Consider the following 15207-nt stretch of genomic DNA (forward strand, 5'->3'; position numbering starts at 1 on the left):
GCAATCGCCTGCGGCCACACCACCTTGAATAAGCCTGATCTCAAAAGCTAAGCAATGTTGGGCTTGGTTAGTACTTGGATGGGAGACCACCTGGGAATATCAAGTGCTGCAGGCATTACATTTTTGTAATTACATTTTACAATTGAAATGTGTGGAGGACAAAAGGAAATTTTGGAGGAATCACCCCCAGCTCACTTAACATAAAAGTCATGAAAGCAGAAAAGCAATCGCCTGCAGCCACACCACCTTGAATAAGCCTGATCTCGTCTGATCTCAGAAGCTAAGCAATGTTGGGCTTGGTTAGTACTTGGAAGGGAGACCACCTGGGAATATCAAGTGCTGCAGGCATTACATTTTACAATTGAAATGTGTGGAGGACAAAAGGAAATTTTGGAGGAATCACCCCCAGCTCACTAAACATAAAAGTCATGAAAGCAGAAATGCAATCGCCTGCGGCCACACCACCTTGAATAAGCCTGATCCCACCTGATCTCAGAAGCTAAGCAGTGTTGGGCTTGGTTAGTACTTGGATGGGAGACCACCTGGGAATATCAAGTGCTGCAGGCATTACATTTTTGTAATTACATTTTACAATTGAAATGTGTGGAGGACAAAAGGAAATTTTGGAGGAATCACCCCCAGCTCACTAAACATAAAAGTCATGAAAGCAGAAATGCAATCGCCTGCGGCCACACCACCTTGAATAAGCCTGATCTCGTCTGATCTAAAAAGCTAAGCAATGTTGGGCTTGGTTAGTACTTGGATGGGAGACCACCTGGGAATATCAAATGCTGCAGGCATTACATTTTTGTAATTACATTTTACAATTGAAATGTGTGGAGGACAAAAGGAAATTTTGGAGGAATCACCCCCAGCTCCCTAAACATAAAAGTCATGAAAGCAGAAATGCAATCGCCTGCGGCCACACCACCTTGAATAAGCCTGATCTCAAAAGCTAAGCAATGTTGGGCTTGGTTAGTACTTGGATGGGAGACCACCTGGGAATATCAAGTGCTGCAGGCATTACATTTTTGTAATTACATTTTACAATTGAAATGTGTGGAGGACAAAAGGAAATTTTGGAGGAATCACCCCCAGCTCACTAAACATAAAAGTCATGAAAGCAGAAATGCAATCGCCTGAGGCCACACCACCTTGAATAAGCCTGATCTCGTCTGATCTCAGAAGCTAAGCAATGTTGGGCTTGGTTAGTACTTGGATGGGAGACCACCTGGGAATATCAAGTGCTGCAGGCATTACATTTTTGTAATTACATTTTACAATTGAAATGTGTGGAGGACAAAAGGAAATTTTGGAGGAATCACCCCCAGCTCACTAAACATAAAAGTCATGAAAGCAGAAATGCAATCGCCTGCGGCCACACCACCTTGAATAAGCCTGATCTCGTCTGATCTCAGAAGCTAAGCAATGTTGGGCTTGGTTAGTACTTGGATGGGAGACCACCTGGGAATATCAAGTGCTGCAGGCATTACATTTTACAATTGAAATGTGTGGAGGACAAAAGGAAATTTTGGAGGAATCACCCCCAGCTCACTAAACATAAAAGTCATGAAAGCAGAAATGCAATCGCCTGCGGCCACACCACCTTGAATAAGCCTGATCTCGTCTGATCTCAGAAGCTACGCAATGTTGGGCTTGGTTAGTACTTGGATGGGAGACCACCTGGGAATATCAAGTGCTGCAGGCATTACATTTTTGTAATTACATTTTACAATTGAAATGTGTGGAGGACAAAAGGAAATTTTGGAGGAATCACCCCCAGCTCACTAAACATAAAAGTCATGAAAGCAGAAATGCAATCGCCTGCGGCCACACCACCTTGAATAAGCCTGATCTCGTCTGATCTCAGAAGCTAAGCAATGTTGGGCTTGGTTAGTACTTGGATGGGAGACCACCTGGGAATATCAAGTGCTGCAGGCATTACATTTTACAATTGAAATGTGTGGAGGACAAAAGGAAATTTTGGAGGAATCACCCCCAGCTCCCTAAACATAAAAGTCATGAAAGCAGAAATGCAATTGCCTGCGGCCACACCACCTTGAATAAGCCTGATCTCAAAAGCTAAGCAATGTTGGGCTTGGTTAGTACTTGGATGGGAGACCACCTGGGAATATCAAGTGCTGCAGGCATTACATTTTTGTAATTACATTTTACAATTGAAATGTGTGGAGGACAAAAGGAAATTTTGGAGGAATCACCCCCAGCTCACTAAACATAAAAGTCATGAAAGCAGAAATGCAATCTCCTGCGGCCACACCACCTTGAATAAGCCTGATCTCGTCTGATCTCAGAAGCTAAGCAATGTTGGGCTTGGTTAGTACTTGGATGGGAGACCACCTGGGAATATCAAGTGCTGCAGGCATTACATTTTACAATTGAAATGTGTGGAGGACAAAAGGAAATTTTGGAGGAATCACCCCCAGCTCACTAAACATAAAAGTCATGAAAGCAGAAATGCAATCGCCTGCGGCCACACCACCTTGAATAAGCCTGATCTCGTCTGATCTCAGAAGCTAAGCAATGTTGGGCTTGGTTAGTACTTGGATGGGAGACCACCTGGGAATATCAAGTGCTGCAGGCATTACATTTTACAATTGAAATGTGTGGAGGACAAAAGGAAATTTTGGAGGAATCACCCCCAGCTCACTAAACATAAAAGTCATGAAAGCAGAAATGCAATCGCCTGCGGCCACACCACCTTGAATAAGCCTGATCTCGTCTGATCTCAGAAGCTACGCAATGTTGGGCTTGGTTAGTACTTGGATGGGAGACCACCTGGGAATATCAAGTGCTGCAGGCATTACATTTTACAATTGAAATGTGTGGAGGACAAAAGGAAATTTTGGAGGAATCACCCCCAGCTCCCTAAACATAAAAGTCATGAAAGCAGAAATGCAATCGCCTGCGGCCACACCACCTTGAATAAGCCTGATCTCAGAAGCTAAGCAATGTTGGGCTTGGTTAGTACTTGGATGGGAGACCACCTGGGAATATCAAGTGCTGCAGGCATTACATTTTACAATTGAAATGTGTGGAGGACAAAAGGAAATTTTGGAGGAATCACCCCCAGCTCACTAAACATAAAAGTCATGAAAGCAGAAATGCAATCGCCTGCGGCCACACCACCTTGAATAAGCCTGACCTCGTCTGATCTCAGAAGCTAAGCAATGTTGGGCTTGGTTAGTACTTGGATGGGAGACCACCTGGGAATATCAAGTGCTGCAGGCATTACATTTTACAATTGAAATGTGTGGAGGACAAAAGGAAATTTTGGAGGAATCACCCCCAGCTCACTAAACATAAAAGTCATGAAAGCAGAAATGCAATCGCCTGCGGCCACACCACCTTGAATAAGCCTGACCTCGTCTGATCTCAGAAGCTAAGCAATGTTGGGCTTGGTTAGTACTTGGATGGGAGACCACCTGGGAATATCAAGTGCTGCAGGCATTACATTTTTGTAATTACATTTTACAATTGAAATGTGTGGAGGACAAAAGGAAATTTTGGAGGAATCACCCCCAGCTCACTAAACATAAAAGTCATGAAAGCAGAAATGCAACCGCCTGCGGCCACACCACCTTGAATAAGCCTGATCTCGTCTGATCTCAGAAGCTAAGCAATGTTGGGCTTGGTTAGTACTTGGATGGGAGACCACCTGGGAATATCAAGTGCTGCAGGCATTACATTTTTGTAATTACATTTTACAATTGAAATGTGTGGAGGACAAAAGGAAATTTTGGAGGAATCACCCCCAGCTCACTAAACATAAAAGTCATGAAAGCAGAAATGCAATCGCCTGCGGCCACACCACCTTGAATTAGCCTGATCTCGCCTGATCTCAGAAGCTAAGCAATGTTGGGCTTGGTTAGTACTTGGATGGGAGACCACCTGGGAATATCAAGTCCTGCAGGCATTACATTTTACAATTGAAATGTGTGGAGGACAAAAGGAAATTTTGGAGGAATCACCCCCAGCTCACTAAACATAAAAGTCATGAAAGCAGAAATGCAATCGCCTGCGGCCACACCACCTTGAATAAGCCTGATCTCGTCTGATCTCAGAAGCTAAGCAATGTTGGGCTTGTTTAGTACTTGGATGGGAGACCACCTGGGAATATCAAGTGCTGCAGGCATTACATTTTACAATTGAAATGTGTGGAGGCCAAAAGGAAATTTTGGAGGAATCACCCCCAGCTCACTAAACATAAAAGTCATGAAAGCAGAAATGCAATCGCCTGCGGCCACACCACCTTGAATAAGCCTGATCTCGTCTGATCTCAGAAGCTAAGCAATGTTGGGCTTGGTTAGTACTTGGATGGGAGACCACCTGGGAATATCAAGTGCTGCAGGCATTACATTTTACAATTGAAATGTGTGGAGGACAAAAGGAAATTTTGGAGGAATCACCCCCAGCTCCCTAAACATAAAAGTCATGAAAGCAGAAATGCAATCGCCTGCGGCCACACCACCTTGAATAAGCCTGATCTCAGAAGCTAAGCAATGTTGGGCTTGGTTAGTACTTGGATGGGAGACCACCTGGGAATATCACGTGCTGCAGGCATTACATTTTTGTAATTACATTTTACAATTGAAATGTGTGGAGGCCAAAAGGAAATTTTGGAGGAATCACCCCCAGCTCCCTAAACATAAAAGTCATGAAAGCAGAAATGCAATCGCCTGCGGCCACACCACCTTGAATAAGCCTGATCTCGTCTTATCTCAGAAGCTAAGCAATGTTGGGCTTGGTTAGTACTTGTATGGGAGACCACCTGGGAATATCAAGTGCTGCAGGCATTACATTTTACAATTGAAATGTGTGGAGGACAAAAGGAAATTTTGGAGGAATCACCCCCAGCTCACTAAACATAAAAGTAATGAAAGCAGAAATGCAATCGCCTGCGGCCACACCACTTTGAATAAGTCTGATCTCAGAAGCTAAGCAATGTTGGGCTTGGTTAGTACTTGGATGGGAGACCACCTGGGAATATCAAGTGCTGCAGGCATTACATTTTACAATTGAAATGTGTGGAGGACAAAAGGAAATTTTGGAGGAATCACCCCCAGCTCACTAAACATAAAAGTCATGAAAGCAGAAATGCAATCGCCTGCGGCCCCACCACCTTGAATAAGCCTGATCTCGTCTGATCTCAGAAGCTAAACAATGTTGGACTTGGTTAGTACTTGGGTGGGAGACCACCTGGGAATATCAAGTGCTGCAGGCATTACATTTTACAATTGAAATGTGTGGAGGACAAAAGGAAATTTTGGAGGAATCACCCCCAGCTCACTAAACATAAAAGTCATGAAAGCAGAAATGCAATCGCCTGCGGCCACACCACCTTGAATAAGCCTGATCTCAGAAGCTAAGCAATGTTGGGCTTGGTTAGTACTTGGATGGGAGACCACCTGGGAATATCAAGTGCTGCAGGCATTACATTTTTGTAATTACATTTTACAATTGAAATATGTGGAGGACAAAAGGAAATTTTGGAGGAATCACCCCCAGCTCACTAAACATAAAAGTCATGAAAGCAGAAATGCAATCGCCTGCGGCCACACCACCTTGAATAAGCCTGATCTCGTCTGATCTCAGTAGCTAAGCAATGTTGGGCTTGGTTAGTACTTGGATGGGAGACCACCTGGGAATATCAAGTGCTGCAGGCATTACATTTTTGTAATTACATTTTACAATTGAAATGTGTGGAGGACAAAAGGAAATTTTGGAGGAATCACCCCCAGCTCCCTAAACATAAAAGTCATGAAAGCAGAAATGCAATCGCCTGCGGCCACACCACCTTGAATAAGCCTGATCTCGTCTGATCTCAGAAGCTAAGCAGTGTTGGGCTTGGTTAGTACTTGGATGGGAGACCACCTGGGAATATCAAGTGCTGCAGGCATTACATTTTACAATTGAAATGTGTGGAGGACAAAAGGAAATTTTGGAGGAATCACCCCCAGCTCACTAAACATAAAAGTCATGAAAGCAGAAATGCAATCGCCTGCGGCCACACCACCTTGAATAAGCCTGATCTCGTCTGATCTCAGAAGCTAAGCAGTGTTGGGCTTGGTTAGTACTTGGATGGGAGACCACCTGGGAATATCAAGTGCTGCAGGCATTACATTTTACAATTGAAATGTGTGGAGGACAAAAGGAAATTTTGGAGGAATCACCCCCAGCTCACTAAACATAAAAGTCATGAAAGCAGAAATGCAATCGCCTTTGGCCACACCACCTTGAATAAGCCTGACCTCGTCTGATCTCAGAAGCTAAACAATGTTGGGCTTGGTTAGTACTTGGATGGGAGACCACCTGGGAATATCAAGTGCTGCAGGCATTACATTTTTGTAATTACATTTTACAATTGAAATGTGTGGAGGACAAAAGGAAATTTTGGAGGAATCACCCCCAGCTCACTAAACATAAAAGTCATGAAAGCAGAAATGCAATCGCCTGCGGCCACACCACCTTGAATAAGCCTGATCTCGTCTGATCTCAGAAGCTAAGCAATGTTGGGCTTGGTTAGTACTTGGATGGGAGACCACCTGGGAATATCAAGTGCTGCAGGCATTACATTTTACAATTGAAATGTGTGGAGGACAAAAGGAAATTTTGGAGGAATCACCCCCAGCTCACTAAACATAAAAGTCATGAAAGCAGAAATGCAATCGCCTGCGGCCACACCACCTTGAATAAGCCTGATCTCGTCTGATCTCAGTAGCTAAGCAATGTTGGGCTTGGTTAGTACTTGGATGGGAGACCACCTGGGAATATCAAGTGCTGCAGGCATTACAATTTTGTAATTACATTTTACAATTGAAATGTGTGGAGGACAAAAGGAAATTTTGGAGGAATCACCCCCAGCTCCCTAAACATAAAAGTCATGAAAGCAGAAATGCAATCGCCTGCGGCCACACCACCTTGAATAAGCCTGATCTCGTCTGATCTCAGAAGCTAAGCAGTGTTGGGCTTGGTTAGTACTTGGATGGGAGACCACCTGGGAATATCAAGTGCTGCAGGCATTACATTTTACAATTGAAATGTGTGGAGGACAAAAGGAAATTTTGGAGGAATCACCCCCAGCTCACTAAACATAAAAGTCATGAAAGCAGAAATGCAATCGCCTGCGGCCACACCACCTTGAATAAGCCTGATCTCGTCTGATCTCAGAAGCTACGCAATGTTGGGCTTGGTTAGTACTTGGATGGGAGACCACCTGGGAATATCAAGTGCTGCAGGAATTACATTTTTGTAATTACATTTTACAATTGAAATGTGTGGAGGACAAAAGGAAATTTTGGAGGAATCACCCCCAGCTCACTAAACATAAAAGTCATGAAAGCAGAAATGCAATCGCCTGCGGCCACACCACCTTGAATAAGCCTGATCTCGTCTGATCTCAGAAGCTAAGCAATGTTGGGCTTGGTTAGTACTTGGATGGGAGACCACCTGGGAATATCAAGTGCTGCAGGCATTACATTTTACAATTGAAATGTGTGGAGGACAAAAGGAAATTTTGGAGGAATCACCCCCAGCTCCCTAAACATAAAAGTCATGAAAGCAGAAATGCAATCGCCTGCGGCCACACCACCTTGAATAAGCCTGATCTCTCCTGATCTCAGAAGCTAAGCAATGTTGGGCTTGGTTAGTACTTGGATGGGAGACCACCTGGGAATATCAAGTGCTGCAGGCATTACATTTTAGAGTTGAAATGTGTGGAGGACAAAAGGAAATTTTGGAGGAATCACCCCCAGCTCACTAAACATAAAAGTCATGAAAGCAGAAAAGCAATCGCCTGCGGCCACACCACCTTGAATAAGCCTGATCTCAGAATCTAAGTAATGTTGGGCTTGGTTAGTACTTGGATGGGAGACCACCTGGGAATATCAAGTGCTGCAGGCATTACATTTTTGTAATTACATTTTACAATTGAAATGTTTGGAGGACAAAAGGAAATTTTGGAGGAATCACCCCCAGCTCACTAAACATAAAAGTCATGAAAGCAGAAATGCAATCGACTGCGGCCACACCACCTTGAATAAGCCTGATCTCGCCTGATCTCAGAAGCTAAGCAATGTTGGGCTTGGTTAGTACTTGGATGGGAGACCACCTGGGAATATCAAGTGCTGCAGGCATTACATTTTACAATTGAAATGTGTGGAGGACAAAAGGAAATTTTGGAGGAATCACCCCCAGCTCACTAAACATAAAAGTCATGAAAGCAGAAATGCAATCGCCTGCGGCCACACCACCTTGAATAAGCCTGATCTCGCCTGATCTCAGAAGCTAAGCAATGTTGGGCTTGGTTAGTACTTGGATGGGAGACCACCTGGGAATATCAAGTGCTGCAGGCATTACATTTTTGTAATTACATTTTACAATTGAAATGTGTGGAGGACAAAAGGAAATTTTGGAGGAATCACCCCCAGCTCACTAAACATAAAAGTCATGAAAGCAGAAATGCAATCTCCTGCGGCCACACCACCTTGAATAAGCCTGATCTCTCCTGATCTCAGAAGCTAAGCAATGTTGGGCTTGGTTAGTACTTGGATGGGAGACCACCTGGGAATATCAAGTGCTGCAGGCATTACATTTTACAGTTGAAATGTGTGGAGGACAAAAGGAAATTTTGGAGGAATCACCCCCAGCTCACTAAACATAAAAGTCATGAAAGCAGAAAAGCAATCGCCTGCGGCCACACCACCTTGAATAAGCCTGATCTCAGAATCTAAGTAATGTTGGGCTTGGTTAGTACTTGGATGGGAGACCACCTGGGAATATCAAGTGCTGCAGGCATTACATTTTTGTAATTACATTTTACAATTGAAATGTTTGGAGGACAAAAGGAAATTTTGGAGGAATCACCCCCAGCTCACTAAACATAAAAGTCATGAAAGCAGAAATGCAATCGCCTGCGGCCACACCACCTTGAATAAGCCTGATCTCGCCTGATCTCAGAAGCTAAGCAATGTTGGGCTTGGTTAGTACTTGGATGGGAGACCACCTGGGAATATCAAGTGCTGCAGGCATTACATTTTACAATTGAAATGTGTGGAGGACAAAAGGAAATTTTGGAGGAATCACCCCCAGCTCACTAAACATAAAAGTCATGAAAGCAGAAATGCAATCACCTGCGGCCACACCACCTTGAATAAGCCTGATCTCGTCTGATCTCAGAAGCTAAGCAATGTTGGGCTTGGTTAGTACTTGGATGGGAGACCACCTGGGAATATCAAGTGCTGCAGGCATTACATTTTACAATTGAAATGTGTGGAGGACAAAAGGAAATTTTGGAGGAATCACCCCCAGCTCACTAAACATAAAAGTCATGAAAGCAGAAATGCAATCGCCTGCGGCCACACCACCTTGAATAAGCCTGATCTCGTCTGATCTCAGAAGCTAAGCAATGTTGGGCTTGGTTAGTACTTGGATGGGAGACCACCTGGGAATATCAAGTGCTGCAGGCATTACATTTTTGTAATTACATTTTACAATTGAAATGTGTGGAGGACAAAAGGAAGTTTTGGAGGACTCACCCCCAGCTCACTAAACAGAAAAGTCATGAAAGCAGAAATGCAATCGCCTGCGGCCACACCACCTTGAATAAGCCTGATCTCGTCTGATCTCAGAAGCTAAGCAATGTTGGGCTTGGTTAGTACTTGGATGGGAGACCACCTGGGAATATCAAGTGCTGCAGGCATTACATTTTACAATTGAAATGTGTGGAGGACAAAAGGAAATTTTGGAGGAATCACCCCCAGCTCACTAAACATAAAAGTCATGAAAGCAGAAATGCAATCGCCTGCGGCCACACCACCTTGAATAAGCCTGATCTCGTCTGATCTCAGAAGCTAAGCAATGTTGGGCTTGGTTAGTACTTGGATGGGAGACCACCTGGGAATATCAAGTGCTGCAGGCATTACATTTTTGTAATTACATTTTACAATTGAAATGTGTGGACAAAAGGAAATTTTGGAGGAATCACCCCCAGCTCACTAAACATAAATGTCATGAAAGCAGAAATGCAATCGCCTGCGGCCACACCACCTTGAATAAGCCTGATCTCAGAAGCTAAGCAATGTTGGGCTTGGTTAGTACTTGGATGGGAGACCACCTGGGAATATCAAGTGCTGCAGGCATTACATTTTTGTAATTACATTTTACAATTGAAATGTGTGGAGGACAAAAGGAAATTTTGGAGGACTCACCCCCAGCTCACTAAACATAAAAGTCATGAAAGCAGAAATGCAATCGCCTGCGGCCACACCACCTTGAATAAGCCTGATCTCGTCTGATCTCAGAAGCTAAGCAATGTTGGGCTTGGTTAGTACTTGGATGGGAGACCACCTGGGAATATCAAGTGCTGCAGGCATTACATTTTTGTAATTACATTTTACAATTGAAATGTGTGGAGGACAAAAGGAAATTTTGGAGGAATCACCCCCAGCTCACTAAACATAAAAGTCATGAAAGCAGAAATGCAATCGCCTGCGGCCACACCACCTTGAATAAGCCTGATCTCGTCTGATCTCAGAAGCTAAGCAATGTTGGGCTTGGTTAGTACTTGGATGGGAGACCACCTGGGAATATCAAGTGCTGCAGGCATTACATTTTTGTAATTACATTTTACAATTGAAATGTGTGGAGGACAAAAGGAAATTTTGGAGGAATCACCCACAGCTCACTAAACATAAAAGTCATGAAAGCAGAAATGCAATCGCCTGCGGCCACACCACCTTGAATAAGCCTGATCTCGTCTGATCTCAGAAGCTAAGCAATGTTGGGCTTGGTTAGTACTTGGATGGGAGACCACCTGGGAATATCAAGTGCTGCAGGCATTACATTTTACAATTGAAATGTGTGGAGGACAAAAGGAAATTTTGGAGGAATCACCCCCAGCTCACTAAACATAAAAGTCATGAAAGCAGAAATGCAATCGCCTGCGGCCACACCACCTTGAATAAGCCTGATCTCGTCTGATCTCAGAAGCTAAGCAATGTTGGGCTTGGTTAGTACTTGGATGGGAGACCACCTGGGAATATCAAGTGCTGCAGGCATTACATTTTACAATTGAAATGTGTGGAGGACAAAAGGAAATTTTGGAGGAATCACCCCCAGCTCACTAAACATAAAAGTCATGAAAGCAGCAATGCAATCGCCTGCGGCCACACCACCTTGAATAAGCCTGATCTCGTCTGATCTCAGAAGCTAAGCAATGTTGGGCTTGGTTAGTACTTGGATGGGAGACCACCTGGGAATATCAAGTGCTGCAGGCATTACATTTTTGTAATTACATTTTACAATTGAAATGTGTGGAGGACAAAAGGAAGTTTTGGAGGACTCACCCCCAGCTCACTAAACAGAAAAGTCATGAAAGCAGAAATGCAATCGCCTGCGGCCACACCACCTTGAATAAGCCTGATCTCGTCTGATCTCAGAAGCTAAGCAATGTTGGGCTTGGTTAGTACTTGGATGGGAGACCACCTGGGAATATCAAGTGCTGCAGGCATTACATTTTACAATTGAAATGTGTCGAGGACAAAAGGAAATTTTGGAGGAATCACCCCCAGCTCACTAAACATAAAAGTCATGAAAGCAGAAATGCAATCGCCTGCGGCCACACCACCTTGAATAAGCCTGATCTCGCCTGATCTCAGAAGCTAAGCAATGTTGGGCTTGCTTAGTACTTGGATGGGAGACCACCTGGGAATATCAAGTGCTGCAGGCATTACATTTTTGTAATTACATTTTACAATTGAAATGTGTGGTGGACAAAAGGAAATTTTGGAGGACTCACCCCCAGCTCACTAAACATAAAAGTCATGAAAGCAGAAATGCAATCGCCTGCGGCCACACCACCTTGAATAAGCCTGATCTCAGAAGCTAAGCAATGTTGGGCTTGGTTAGTACTTGGATGGGAGACCACCTGGGAATATCAAGTGCTGCAGGCATTACATTTTTGTAATTACATTTTACAATTGAAATGTGTGGACAAAAGGAAATTTTGGAGGAATCACCCCCAGCTCACTAAACATAAAAGTCATGAAAGCAGAAATGCAATCGCCTGCGGCCACACCACCTTGAATAAGCCTGATCTCAGAAGCTAAGCAATGTTGGGCTTGGTTAGTACTTGGATGGGAGACCACCTGGGAATATCAAGTGCTGCAGGCATTACATTTTTGTAATTACATTTTACAATTGAAATGTGTGGAGGACAAAAGGAAATTTTGGAGGAATCACCCCCAGCTCACTAAACATAAAAGTCATGAAAGCAGAAATGCAATCGCCTGCGGCCACACCACCTTGAATAAGCCTGATCTCAGAAGCTAAGCAATGTTGGGCTTGGTTAGTACTTGGATGGGAGACCACCTGGGAATATCAAGTGCTGCAGGCATTACATTTTTTTAATTACATTTTACAATTGAAATGTGTGGTGGACAAAAGGAAATTTTGGAGGACTCACCCCCAGCTCACTAAACATAAAAGTCATGAAAGCAGAAATGCAATCGCCTGCGGTCACACCACCTTGAATAAGCCTGATCTCGTCTGATCTCAGAAGCTAAGCAATGTTGGGCTTGGTTAGTACTTGGAGGGGAGACCACCTTTGAATATCAAGTGCTGCAGGCATTACATTTTTGTAATTACGTTTTACAATTGAAATGTGTGGAGGACACAAGGAAATTTTGGAGGAATCACCCCCAGCTCACTAAACATAAAAGTCATGAAAGCAGAAATGCAATCGCCTGCGGCCACACCACCTTGAATAAGCCTGATCTCGTCTGATCTCAGAAGCTCAGCAATGTTGGGCTTGGTTAGTACTTGGATGGGAGACCACCTGGGAATATCAAGTGCTGCAGGCATTACATTTTACAATTGAAATGTGTGGAGGACAAAAGGAAATTTTGGAGGAATCACCCCCAGCTCACTAAACATAAAAGTCATGAAAGCAGAAATGCAATCGCCTGCGGCCACACCACCTTGAATAAGCCTGATCTCGTCTGATCTCAGAAGCTAAGCAATGTTGGGCTTGGTTAGTACTTGGATGGGAGACCACCTGGGAATATCAAGTGCTGCAGGCATTACATTTTACAATTGAAATGTGTGGAGTACAAAAGGAAATTTTGGAGGAATCACCCCCAGCTCACTAAACATAAAAGTCATGAAAGCAGAAATGCAATCGCCTGCGGCCACACCACCTTGAATAAGCCTGATCTCAGAAGCTAAGCAATGTTGGGCTTGGTTAGTACTTGGATGGGAGACCACCTGGGAATATCAAGTGCTGCAGGCATTACATTTTTGTAATTACATTTTACAATTGAAATGTGTGGACAAAAGGAAATTTTGGAGGAATCACCCCCAGCTCACTAAACATAAAAGTCATGAAAGCAGAAATGCAATCGCCTGCGGCCACACCACCTTGAATAAGCCTGATCTCGTCTGATCTCAGAAGCTAAGCAATGTTGGGCTTGGTTAGTACTTGGATGGGAGACCACCTGGGAATATCAAGTGCTGCAGGCATTACATTTTACAATTGAAATGTGTGGAGGACAAAAGGAAATTTTGGAGGAATCACCCCCAGCTCACTAAACATAAAAGTCATGAAAGCAGAAATGCAATCGCCTGCGGCCACACCACCTTGAATAAGCCTGATCTCGTCTGATCTCAGAAGCTAAGCAATGTTGGGCTTGGTTAGTACTTGGATGGGAGACCACCTGGGAATATCAAGTGCTGCAGGCATTACATTTTACAATTGAAATGTGTGGAGGACAAAAGGAAATTTTGGAGGAATCACCCCCAGCTCACTAAACATAAAAGTCATGAAAGCAGAAATGCAATCGCCTGCGGCCACACCACCTTGAATAAGCTTGATCTCAGAAGCTAAGCAATGTTGGGCTTGGTTAGTACTTGGATGGGAGACCACCTGGGAATATCAAGTGCTGCAGGCATTACATTTTACAATTGAAATGTGTGGAGGACAAAAGGAAATTTTGGAGGAATCACCCCCAGCTCCCTAAACATAAAAGTCATGAAAGCAGAAATGCAATTGCCTGCGGCCACACCACCTTGAATAAGCCTGATCTCGTCTGATCTCAGAAGCTAAGCAGTGTTGGGCTTGGTAAGTACTTGGATGGGAGACCACCTGGGAATATCAAGTGCTGCAGGCATTACATTTTTGTAATTACATTTTACAATTGAAATGTGTGGAGGACAAAAGGAAATTTTGTAGGACACACCCCCAGCTCACTAAACATAAAAGTCATGAAAGCAGAACTGCAATCGCCTGCGGCCACACCACCTTGAATAAGCCTGATCTCGTCTGATCTCAGAAGCTAAGCAATGTTGGGCTTGGTTAGTACTTGGATGGGAGACCCCCTGGGAATATCAAGTGCTGCAGGCATTACATTTTTGTAATTACATTTTACAATTGAAATGTGTGGAGGACAAAAGGAAATTTTGGAGGAATCACCCCCAGCTCCCTAAACATAAAAGTCATGAAAGCAGAAATGCAATCGCCTGCGGCCACACCACCTTGAATAAGCCTGATCTCAGAAGCTAAGCAATGTTGGGCTTGGTTAGTACTTGGATGGGAGACCACCTGGAAATATCAAGTGCTGCAGGAATTACATTTTTGTATTTACATTTTACAATTGAAATGTGTGGAGGACAAAAGGAAATTTTGGAGGAATCACCCCCAGCTCACTAAACATAAAAGTCATGAAAGCAGAAATGCAATCGCCTGCGGCCACACCACCTTGAATAAGCCTGATCTCGTCTGATCTCAGAAGCTAAGCAATGTTGGGCTTGGTTAGTTCTTGGATGGGAGACCACCTGGGAATATCAAGTGCTGCAGGCATTACATTTTTGTAATTACATTTTACAATTGAAATGTGTGGAGGACAAAAGGAAATTTTGGAGGAATCACCCCCAGCTCACTAAACATAAAAGTCATGAAAGCAGAAATGCAATCGCCTGCGGCCACACCACCTTGAATAAGCCTGATCTCGTCTGATCTCAGAAGGTAAGCAGTGTTGGGCTTGGTTAGTACTTGGATTGGAGACCACCTGGGAATATCAAGTGCTGCAGGCATTACATTTTTGTAATTACATTTTACAATTGAAATGTGTGGAGGACAAAAGGAAATTTTGGAGGAATCACCCCCAGCTCACTAAACATAAAAGTCATGAAAGC

The 15207-nt window shown here is 43.8% G+C and overlaps 43 non-coding genes and 25 pseudogenes across 43 annotated transcripts; all 68 read left to right on the top strand.

Annotated features, from left to right (window-relative positions):
- Nucleotides 1-6: 6 nt before the first annotated feature.
- LOC131715675 (5S ribosomal RNA) lies at nucleotides 7-115 on the top strand (annotated as a pseudogene).
- Nucleotides 116-229: 114 nt separating this feature from the next.
- On the top strand, nucleotides 230-348 carry LOC131711302 (5S ribosomal RNA). The gene has a single exon (XR_009313185.1). It is a non-coding gene; the product is annotated as a 5S ribosomal RNA (ribosomal RNA).
- Nucleotides 349-448: 100 nt separating this feature from the next.
- On the top strand, nucleotides 449-567 carry LOC131710534 (5S ribosomal RNA). The gene has a single exon (XR_009312408.1). It is a non-coding gene; the product is annotated as a 5S ribosomal RNA (ribosomal RNA).
- Nucleotides 568-681: 114 nt separating this feature from the next.
- On the top strand, nucleotides 682-800 carry LOC131714310 (5S ribosomal RNA; annotated as a pseudogene).
- A 114-nt stretch (nucleotides 801-914) lies between these two features.
- On the top strand, nucleotides 915-1023 carry LOC131715676 (5S ribosomal RNA; annotated as a pseudogene).
- Nucleotides 1024-1137: 114 nt separating this feature from the next.
- Nucleotides 1138-1256, top strand: LOC131712571 (5S ribosomal RNA). Its single transcript, XR_009314462.1, has one exon. It is a non-coding gene; the product is annotated as a 5S ribosomal RNA (ribosomal RNA).
- A 114-nt stretch (nucleotides 1257-1370) lies between these two features.
- Nucleotides 1371-1489, top strand: LOC131719482 (5S ribosomal RNA). The gene has a single exon (XR_009318381.1). It is a non-coding gene; the product is annotated as a 5S ribosomal RNA (ribosomal RNA).
- Nucleotides 1490-1589: 100 nt separating this feature from the next.
- LOC131712412 (5S ribosomal RNA) lies at nucleotides 1590-1708 on the top strand. Its single transcript, XR_009314305.1, has one exon. It is a non-coding gene; the product is annotated as a 5S ribosomal RNA (ribosomal RNA).
- A 114-nt stretch (nucleotides 1709-1822) lies between these two features.
- Nucleotides 1823-1941, top strand: LOC131719493 (5S ribosomal RNA). Its single transcript, XR_009318392.1, has one exon. It is a non-coding gene; the product is annotated as a 5S ribosomal RNA (ribosomal RNA).
- A 100-nt stretch (nucleotides 1942-2041) lies between these two features.
- LOC131715677 (5S ribosomal RNA) lies at nucleotides 2042-2150 on the top strand (annotated as a pseudogene).
- Nucleotides 2151-2264: 114 nt separating this feature from the next.
- LOC131710664 (5S ribosomal RNA) lies at nucleotides 2265-2383 on the top strand. Its single transcript, XR_009312546.1, has one exon. It is a non-coding gene; the product is annotated as a 5S ribosomal RNA (ribosomal RNA).
- Nucleotides 2384-2483: 100 nt separating this feature from the next.
- Nucleotides 2484-2602, top strand: LOC131719504 (5S ribosomal RNA). Its single transcript, XR_009318403.1, has one exon. It is a non-coding gene; the product is annotated as a 5S ribosomal RNA (ribosomal RNA).
- Nucleotides 2603-2702: 100 nt separating this feature from the next.
- LOC131712413 (5S ribosomal RNA) lies at nucleotides 2703-2821 on the top strand. Its single transcript, XR_009314306.1, has one exon. It is a non-coding gene; the product is annotated as a 5S ribosomal RNA (ribosomal RNA).
- Nucleotides 2822-2921: 100 nt separating this feature from the next.
- On the top strand, nucleotides 2922-3030 carry LOC131714405 (5S ribosomal RNA; annotated as a pseudogene).
- A 100-nt stretch (nucleotides 3031-3130) lies between these two features.
- On the top strand, nucleotides 3131-3249 carry LOC131711687 (5S ribosomal RNA). Its single transcript, XR_009313575.1, has one exon. It is a non-coding gene; the product is annotated as a 5S ribosomal RNA (ribosomal RNA).
- Nucleotides 3250-3349: 100 nt separating this feature from the next.
- On the top strand, nucleotides 3350-3468 carry LOC131711688 (5S ribosomal RNA). Its single transcript, XR_009313576.1, has one exon. It is a non-coding gene; the product is annotated as a 5S ribosomal RNA (ribosomal RNA).
- A 114-nt stretch (nucleotides 3469-3582) lies between these two features.
- Nucleotides 3583-3701, top strand: LOC131719515 (5S ribosomal RNA). The gene has a single exon (XR_009318414.1). It is a non-coding gene; the product is annotated as a 5S ribosomal RNA (ribosomal RNA).
- Nucleotides 3702-3815: 114 nt separating this feature from the next.
- LOC131713985 (5S ribosomal RNA) lies at nucleotides 3816-3934 on the top strand (annotated as a pseudogene).
- A 100-nt stretch (nucleotides 3935-4034) lies between these two features.
- LOC131720755 (5S ribosomal RNA) lies at nucleotides 4035-4153 on the top strand. Its single transcript, XR_009319652.1, has one exon. It is a non-coding gene; the product is annotated as a 5S ribosomal RNA (ribosomal RNA).
- A 100-nt stretch (nucleotides 4154-4253) lies between these two features.
- Nucleotides 4254-4372, top strand: LOC131719526 (5S ribosomal RNA). The gene has a single exon (XR_009318425.1). It is a non-coding gene; the product is annotated as a 5S ribosomal RNA (ribosomal RNA).
- A 100-nt stretch (nucleotides 4373-4472) lies between these two features.
- On the top strand, nucleotides 4473-4581 carry LOC131715965 (5S ribosomal RNA; annotated as a pseudogene).
- Nucleotides 4582-4695: 114 nt separating this feature from the next.
- On the top strand, nucleotides 4696-4814 carry LOC131713824 (5S ribosomal RNA; annotated as a pseudogene).
- Nucleotides 4815-4914: 100 nt separating this feature from the next.
- Nucleotides 4915-5023, top strand: LOC131715475 (5S ribosomal RNA; annotated as a pseudogene).
- A 100-nt stretch (nucleotides 5024-5123) lies between these two features.
- LOC131713393 (5S ribosomal RNA) lies at nucleotides 5124-5242 on the top strand (annotated as a pseudogene).
- Nucleotides 5243-5342: 100 nt separating this feature from the next.
- On the top strand, nucleotides 5343-5451 carry LOC131714406 (5S ribosomal RNA; annotated as a pseudogene).
- A 114-nt stretch (nucleotides 5452-5565) lies between these two features.
- On the top strand, nucleotides 5566-5684 carry LOC131710302 (5S ribosomal RNA). Its single transcript, XR_009312174.1, has one exon. It is a non-coding gene; the product is annotated as a 5S ribosomal RNA (ribosomal RNA).
- Nucleotides 5685-5798: 114 nt separating this feature from the next.
- LOC131710001 (5S ribosomal RNA) lies at nucleotides 5799-5917 on the top strand. The gene has a single exon (XR_009311866.1). It is a non-coding gene; the product is annotated as a 5S ribosomal RNA (ribosomal RNA).
- Nucleotides 5918-6017: 100 nt separating this feature from the next.
- On the top strand, nucleotides 6018-6136 carry LOC131710003 (5S ribosomal RNA). The gene has a single exon (XR_009311868.1). It is a non-coding gene; the product is annotated as a 5S ribosomal RNA (ribosomal RNA).
- A 100-nt stretch (nucleotides 6137-6236) lies between these two features.
- On the top strand, nucleotides 6237-6355 carry LOC131714215 (5S ribosomal RNA; annotated as a pseudogene).
- Nucleotides 6356-6469: 114 nt separating this feature from the next.
- LOC131719536 (5S ribosomal RNA) lies at nucleotides 6470-6588 on the top strand. Its single transcript, XR_009318435.1, has one exon. It is a non-coding gene; the product is annotated as a 5S ribosomal RNA (ribosomal RNA).
- Nucleotides 6589-6688: 100 nt separating this feature from the next.
- LOC131710303 (5S ribosomal RNA) lies at nucleotides 6689-6807 on the top strand. The gene has a single exon (XR_009312175.1). It is a non-coding gene; the product is annotated as a 5S ribosomal RNA (ribosomal RNA).
- A 114-nt stretch (nucleotides 6808-6921) lies between these two features.
- On the top strand, nucleotides 6922-7040 carry LOC131710004 (5S ribosomal RNA). The gene has a single exon (XR_009311869.1). It is a non-coding gene; the product is annotated as a 5S ribosomal RNA (ribosomal RNA).
- A 100-nt stretch (nucleotides 7041-7140) lies between these two features.
- LOC131713558 (5S ribosomal RNA) lies at nucleotides 7141-7259 on the top strand (annotated as a pseudogene).
- A 114-nt stretch (nucleotides 7260-7373) lies between these two features.
- Nucleotides 7374-7492, top strand: LOC131719547 (5S ribosomal RNA). Its single transcript, XR_009318446.1, has one exon. It is a non-coding gene; the product is annotated as a 5S ribosomal RNA (ribosomal RNA).
- A 100-nt stretch (nucleotides 7493-7592) lies between these two features.
- LOC131712539 (5S ribosomal RNA) lies at nucleotides 7593-7711 on the top strand. Its single transcript, XR_009314430.1, has one exon. It is a non-coding gene; the product is annotated as a 5S ribosomal RNA (ribosomal RNA).
- Nucleotides 7712-7811: 100 nt separating this feature from the next.
- Nucleotides 7812-7920, top strand: LOC131715316 (5S ribosomal RNA; annotated as a pseudogene).
- A 114-nt stretch (nucleotides 7921-8034) lies between these two features.
- On the top strand, nucleotides 8035-8153 carry LOC131713045 (5S ribosomal RNA). Its single transcript, XR_009314932.1, has one exon. It is a non-coding gene; the product is annotated as a 5S ribosomal RNA (ribosomal RNA).
- Nucleotides 8154-8253: 100 nt separating this feature from the next.
- LOC131711513 (5S ribosomal RNA) lies at nucleotides 8254-8372 on the top strand. The gene has a single exon (XR_009313399.1). It is a non-coding gene; the product is annotated as a 5S ribosomal RNA (ribosomal RNA).
- Nucleotides 8373-8486: 114 nt separating this feature from the next.
- Nucleotides 8487-8605, top strand: LOC131713408 (5S ribosomal RNA; annotated as a pseudogene).
- Nucleotides 8606-8705: 100 nt separating this feature from the next.
- LOC131715317 (5S ribosomal RNA) lies at nucleotides 8706-8814 on the top strand (annotated as a pseudogene).
- A 114-nt stretch (nucleotides 8815-8928) lies between these two features.
- On the top strand, nucleotides 8929-9047 carry LOC131711514 (5S ribosomal RNA). The gene has a single exon (XR_009313400.1). It is a non-coding gene; the product is annotated as a 5S ribosomal RNA (ribosomal RNA).
- Nucleotides 9048-9147: 100 nt separating this feature from the next.
- On the top strand, nucleotides 9148-9266 carry LOC131710804 (5S ribosomal RNA). Its single transcript, XR_009312686.1, has one exon. It is a non-coding gene; the product is annotated as a 5S ribosomal RNA (ribosomal RNA).
- A 100-nt stretch (nucleotides 9267-9366) lies between these two features.
- Nucleotides 9367-9485, top strand: LOC131719559 (5S ribosomal RNA). The gene has a single exon (XR_009318458.1). It is a non-coding gene; the product is annotated as a 5S ribosomal RNA (ribosomal RNA).
- A 114-nt stretch (nucleotides 9486-9599) lies between these two features.
- On the top strand, nucleotides 9600-9718 carry LOC131719570 (5S ribosomal RNA). Its single transcript, XR_009318469.1, has one exon. It is a non-coding gene; the product is annotated as a 5S ribosomal RNA (ribosomal RNA).
- Nucleotides 9719-9818: 100 nt separating this feature from the next.
- On the top strand, nucleotides 9819-9937 carry LOC131719581 (5S ribosomal RNA). The gene has a single exon (XR_009318480.1). It is a non-coding gene; the product is annotated as a 5S ribosomal RNA (ribosomal RNA).
- Nucleotides 9938-10048: 111 nt separating this feature from the next.
- Nucleotides 10049-10157, top strand: LOC131714407 (5S ribosomal RNA; annotated as a pseudogene).
- A 114-nt stretch (nucleotides 10158-10271) lies between these two features.
- LOC131719592 (5S ribosomal RNA) lies at nucleotides 10272-10390 on the top strand. The gene has a single exon (XR_009318491.1). It is a non-coding gene; the product is annotated as a 5S ribosomal RNA (ribosomal RNA).
- A 114-nt stretch (nucleotides 10391-10504) lies between these two features.
- LOC131719603 (5S ribosomal RNA) lies at nucleotides 10505-10623 on the top strand. The gene has a single exon (XR_009318502.1). It is a non-coding gene; the product is annotated as a 5S ribosomal RNA (ribosomal RNA).
- A 114-nt stretch (nucleotides 10624-10737) lies between these two features.
- LOC131719614 (5S ribosomal RNA) lies at nucleotides 10738-10856 on the top strand. Its single transcript, XR_009318513.1, has one exon. It is a non-coding gene; the product is annotated as a 5S ribosomal RNA (ribosomal RNA).
- Nucleotides 10857-10956: 100 nt separating this feature from the next.
- LOC131719625 (5S ribosomal RNA) lies at nucleotides 10957-11075 on the top strand. The gene has a single exon (XR_009318524.1). It is a non-coding gene; the product is annotated as a 5S ribosomal RNA (ribosomal RNA).
- A 100-nt stretch (nucleotides 11076-11175) lies between these two features.
- On the top strand, nucleotides 11176-11294 carry LOC131719636 (5S ribosomal RNA). Its single transcript, XR_009318535.1, has one exon. It is a non-coding gene; the product is annotated as a 5S ribosomal RNA (ribosomal RNA).
- A 114-nt stretch (nucleotides 11295-11408) lies between these two features.
- Nucleotides 11409-11527, top strand: LOC131719647 (5S ribosomal RNA). The gene has a single exon (XR_009318546.1). It is a non-coding gene; the product is annotated as a 5S ribosomal RNA (ribosomal RNA).
- A 100-nt stretch (nucleotides 11528-11627) lies between these two features.
- LOC131712509 (5S ribosomal RNA) lies at nucleotides 11628-11746 on the top strand. The gene has a single exon (XR_009314400.1). It is a non-coding gene; the product is annotated as a 5S ribosomal RNA (ribosomal RNA).
- A 114-nt stretch (nucleotides 11747-11860) lies between these two features.
- On the top strand, nucleotides 11861-11969 carry LOC131714408 (5S ribosomal RNA; annotated as a pseudogene).
- A 111-nt stretch (nucleotides 11970-12080) lies between these two features.
- On the top strand, nucleotides 12081-12189 carry LOC131714409 (5S ribosomal RNA; annotated as a pseudogene).
- A 114-nt stretch (nucleotides 12190-12303) lies between these two features.
- LOC131714410 (5S ribosomal RNA) lies at nucleotides 12304-12412 on the top strand (annotated as a pseudogene).
- Nucleotides 12413-12526: 114 nt separating this feature from the next.
- LOC131713851 (5S ribosomal RNA) lies at nucleotides 12527-12645 on the top strand (annotated as a pseudogene).
- A 114-nt stretch (nucleotides 12646-12759) lies between these two features.
- On the top strand, nucleotides 12760-12878 carry LOC131712341 (5S ribosomal RNA). Its single transcript, XR_009314236.1, has one exon. It is a non-coding gene; the product is annotated as a 5S ribosomal RNA (ribosomal RNA).
- A 100-nt stretch (nucleotides 12879-12978) lies between these two features.
- Nucleotides 12979-13097, top strand: LOC131719658 (5S ribosomal RNA). Its single transcript, XR_009318557.1, has one exon. It is a non-coding gene; the product is annotated as a 5S ribosomal RNA (ribosomal RNA).
- A 100-nt stretch (nucleotides 13098-13197) lies between these two features.
- LOC131714411 (5S ribosomal RNA) lies at nucleotides 13198-13306 on the top strand (annotated as a pseudogene).
- Nucleotides 13307-13417: 111 nt separating this feature from the next.
- On the top strand, nucleotides 13418-13536 carry LOC131719671 (5S ribosomal RNA). Its single transcript, XR_009318570.1, has one exon. It is a non-coding gene; the product is annotated as a 5S ribosomal RNA (ribosomal RNA).
- A 100-nt stretch (nucleotides 13537-13636) lies between these two features.
- Nucleotides 13637-13755, top strand: LOC131719682 (5S ribosomal RNA). The gene has a single exon (XR_009318581.1). It is a non-coding gene; the product is annotated as a 5S ribosomal RNA (ribosomal RNA).
- Nucleotides 13756-13855: 100 nt separating this feature from the next.
- LOC131715512 (5S ribosomal RNA) lies at nucleotides 13856-13964 on the top strand (annotated as a pseudogene).
- Nucleotides 13965-14064: 100 nt separating this feature from the next.
- LOC131710799 (5S ribosomal RNA) lies at nucleotides 14065-14183 on the top strand. The gene has a single exon (XR_009312681.1). It is a non-coding gene; the product is annotated as a 5S ribosomal RNA (ribosomal RNA).
- A 114-nt stretch (nucleotides 14184-14297) lies between these two features.
- LOC131720653 (5S ribosomal RNA) lies at nucleotides 14298-14416 on the top strand. Its single transcript, XR_009319550.1, has one exon. It is a non-coding gene; the product is annotated as a 5S ribosomal RNA (ribosomal RNA).
- A 114-nt stretch (nucleotides 14417-14530) lies between these two features.
- LOC131716333 (5S ribosomal RNA) lies at nucleotides 14531-14639 on the top strand (annotated as a pseudogene).
- A 114-nt stretch (nucleotides 14640-14753) lies between these two features.
- LOC131712112 (5S ribosomal RNA) lies at nucleotides 14754-14872 on the top strand. The gene has a single exon (XR_009314001.1). It is a non-coding gene; the product is annotated as a 5S ribosomal RNA (ribosomal RNA).
- Nucleotides 14873-14986: 114 nt separating this feature from the next.
- On the top strand, nucleotides 14987-15105 carry LOC131713777 (5S ribosomal RNA; annotated as a pseudogene).
- Nucleotides 15106-15207: the final 102 nt, after the last annotated feature.

Source organism: Acipenser ruthenus, chromosome 44 (genome assembly GCF_902713425.1).
Source record: "Acipenser ruthenus chromosome 44, fAciRut3.2 maternal haplotype, whole genome shotgun sequence".
NCBI classification, from domain to species: domain Eukaryota; kingdom Metazoa; phylum Chordata; class Actinopteri; order Acipenseriformes; family Acipenseridae; genus Acipenser; species Acipenser ruthenus.